General features: G+C 50.6%; 1 non-coding gene across 1 annotated transcript; it reads left to right on the plus strand.

Moving 5' to 3' along the window:
* The first annotated feature begins 466 nt into the window (after window positions 1–466).
* Window positions 467–574, plus strand: LOC123576253. The gene has a single exon (XR_006701271.1). It is a non-coding gene; the product is annotated as a U6 spliceosomal RNA (small nuclear RNA).
* The last annotated feature ends 3,214 nt before the right edge of the window (window positions 575–3,788 follow it).

Genomic DNA, 3,788 nt, shown 5'->3' on the forward strand with positions numbered 1-3,788 from the left:
ACAGCTGAAGAAGAATCTATTGTGCTTTACATCCTGGACTTGATTACGTGCCGCACGTTGGAGTGAGTGTTTTCACCAGAGCACATCCAGAACCTGTGCTATATTTGTTCAGCCAAGAGTCTTTCCATAAACCTGAGAGAAAGAGTGAAGTTATAAATATAGTCTCTAAATACACTTACGCGATAAAATTTGACTGAGAGTAGCCTCAAAGGGCAGGTTCTATTTATGTGCAGGGGGACAGAACTGCTTTCCATATGACAGCCAGGCAGCAGGACTTGGGAGAATTGATATGTTCAATGGGAATTTTTGAGTGGAATTCCAAAAACTACACAAAGTGACCCCTCCATGGCTTCAGACCTTTAGCAGAGGAGACAAACATCTTAAGAGGCTCGGTATAGACAGGAGCAAAATGGCTGCCTCGGGCAGCACAGGAAATTTCACCACTGATATCTGACTTTCACATTCAGAGCTCGCTTCAGGCAGCACATATACTAAAATCAGAAGGATGCAGAGAAGGTTATCATGGCCCCTGTGCAAAGATGACACGCAAATTCCTGAGTTACACACTCATTTGTGCAAATCAATACTTAGCGAACACACATGGGGCCCCGCGTCAGAGCCTGCCGGAAGCGTTCAACCATTCCTCACTGATAAAATCCGGGTGGGAGTTAAACAGAGGGAATAAAGGATTGCCCCAGTGCAACCAGACTGAGGTCAGTGAAGGGACAAGAAGAGTGACCTGAGAACGGTCAACCAACGTCATAAATCCGTATATCAGTATCTGGATTTGAAGTCTTCCCATGAGGAGCACAACCCATGACGTTACCAGTGCAAATGACCATGAGAACATGCAAAGAGTGTGTATACTTTTTAGGGGAAATCTTAGTATATTAGTTTCCGTTGCTGTTTTAACAAATTACCACAAACTCAGGGGCTTAAGAAAGAACACAAGTGTGTTATCTCAAAGTTCTGTAGGTCAGAAGTATGAGTTGGCTTAACTGGGTTCTCTATGCTCTGGGTTTCATAAGGCAGAACTCAGAGTGACGGCTGGTGGGCTCGAGTTGGCAGGCTCTGGAAGAATCTGCTTCCGAATTCATCAGATTTTTGCAGAATCCAGTTCCTTGCAGCTGTAAGACTGAGGTCTTATTACCTTGCTGGTATTCATGTGGGGGGCCACCCTTAGCTCTTAGAGGCCACACTCAGGTCCTGTCCGCAGCCCCTACATCTCAGAGGCAAGGGAGTGTTGAATCCTCCTCATGCTTGGAATGCATTCGATTACTTCTGCTACGTTTCTGACGCCAGCCAGAGAACGTTCTCTGTTTTTAAAGGCTCATGTAACTAGAGTGGGTCTACCCAGATAATCTAATATCATCTCTATCTTAATCTTAGCTACACAAATCCCTTTGCCATATGCATTAGTTCTAGGGGTTAGGGGTGGACACCTTTTGAGGAGCCATGATTTTGCCTTCCATACTAGACAATGTGTCTAATTGGGTTCTGCAAAGGCAGACCTTGATATGAGAATTCAGATGAAAGTAGTGAGGAAATGCTTCTGAGAACAACCTGGGGAGGTAAAAGAGAAGTCGGATCAAGAAAGGAAAAAAATGCTGGGGCACCTGAGTGGCTCAGTGGGCTCAGGTCTTGATCTCATAGTTTGTGGGTTCGAGCCCCAAGTCGAACTCTGCACTTACAGCATGGAGCCTGCTTCAGATTCTCTGTCTCCCTCTCTCTCTGCCCCTTCCTTGCCTGCTCTCGCTCTCTCTCTCAAAAATAAATAAATAAACATTTAAAAAAGGGGGGGGAAACATGCCAAGCAAAGTATGACATCAAGCAAGGTCCCACAGAGTGAAATTGGGCTCAAACTTGCAGGAGGCTCTGGAGACTGGTTAGGCACACCTCAGGGACAAGGAAGATGGAGTGTTCATACCCCGCATCTCTCAACAGTTGGTCAAGGGCTGACCCTGGGTTGGGAGCACATGTCTGGCTCTTCATGGGCACTGGCCAAGGAGACCTGTAGCCCGAGGGAAGGTGCTGGCTGCTGGGAGGAAATCACACAGGGAGCCAGTGTGCACAAACACAGTAACAAGAAGGGGGGATACGGGCACAGCGCGCTAACTACGGGGGAGACGCCGTGTGCTACAACTCGGCTGCAGGGGATCCCAGCAGGAGGTGACAGGACCCAGTGCTCTGGAGAGCACCCCTGGCAGAATTGTTTCTGGGGAAACTAACAGGCTGGGAACCAAGTAGCCACAAGGCCCCAGAATCTGCAGAAACTATTAGCTACCAGCCAACCAGGGGCAGAAGTTAAACTCCAGAGATGGCTGAACGGCATAGAAATTGCTGGGCTGTCCATTGCTGAGTTTGAGGAGCCTTTAACAGATAGACTCCTTGCCACAAAGCCTCGTTCTTGTCTTTGTCCATGTGGCTCTTTCCTTCGGGAATGTTCTCATTCTCCGCTTATCCAAATCTTACATATCAGTCTAAGCCTCCTCTGCCATGAAGAAATCCTGGTTCCCCCAGCCCTGGATGCCCAAGGACCTTGTCAGAATCTCTTCTGTGAAACATCTGACATTGTATTTCACACTGTGCTCTTCACGTCCAGGTTTTGACGACACAGCTAGACCCAGCTTCTAGGGAGCAGGGCCCTTACTGCTTCAGCTCCGTGCCCAGGGCCCGGCACAGCGCCTGGAGGGCTGAGAGTTCGGGGGTGCTGAAAGTCACCTGAGTGAAGTCTTCCTGCTCCCCGCCAGCACACGGCAGTGGGGGGGGGGGGCGCACATCAGCACGCGGTTGCCTTGGGAAGATGTGGACCCCCTCCAGCGCTCAGGCTGCCGCAGGGCCTTTGGGGATGCCCTCGCTTCTTTCCTTCCACCATCCCCACCCGTCCACAGCCCACTTCCCGGCATCGAGCTGACGGCAACAATTCTTTCTGCGATTGCTCCCAATTCTGAATTTTCTGCCCTGACCAAGTAGATCTCATCAGGGACGTTTCTACATTTCCAGCAGTTTGGGCTTCTAGAAAGCAAACTAAGGACCGAGCAGAGAGGCACTTCATCTCTGTGACACGCCCGGTGGCAATCTGGGACACAGGCAGTCCCGATTACTGCCCATCATGGTTGACAGAGTGCGGTGAGGAAGAGTCCCAAGCCCACAGGTTCCAGGCTTCCCTTCACTGACCCCTTTGCCAGGCGCCCCAGGCTGTGCGGATGAAGCGTCAGACCTCTGGCCAGCAGAGAGAGGTCCAGAAGTTTGCACCGGGCTTCCCTGGCCTTCAGTATGCCACTGCCAGAGCTGCTCTCTGAGGAGCACGAGTTCCCCTGAGCACGAGCCAAATCCGGCTAAACCGGGCCAGGCTTGGGAGGCCACGGGCCTCTGCCTGAGCCCTGCCTCTGCTCCTAACAGCCTCGGTAACCCTGGGAAAACCACTTAGCCTCTCTACCTCTGTGCAAAAGAGAGACTCAGTTTCCAAAAAGGGGCTCCCGAAGGTGTCTATCTCATCGGGGAGCGTGGGGTTCAACTGACATGAGCGGCATGCAAACGTGTTCAAAGCTGTTGGGACGGCACGTGTCAAGGAAGTTATTCCAAAAAAAAAAAAAAAAAAAAGCTAATCCAGTCCCAAGTTCAAAGAGAAGCAGCCCCCAAGTCATTTCTTGGGTCTTTGGAAGACACGGGTCTAGACAGACGAGGCTCCTCTTGACATAGCTGAGTCACACACTCGTGTGTGACTCTCATCGATGTAGAGTCACGTGTTCATTCTGCCTGCAATTAGCGAGGGCTGGCCACATGCC

The sequence above is a fragment of the Leopardus geoffroyi genome, chromosome C2 (assembly GCF_018350155.1).
Source record: "Leopardus geoffroyi isolate Oge1 chromosome C2, O.geoffroyi_Oge1_pat1.0, whole genome shotgun sequence".
Lineage (NCBI taxonomy): Eukaryota > Metazoa > Chordata > Mammalia > Carnivora > Felidae > Leopardus > Leopardus geoffroyi.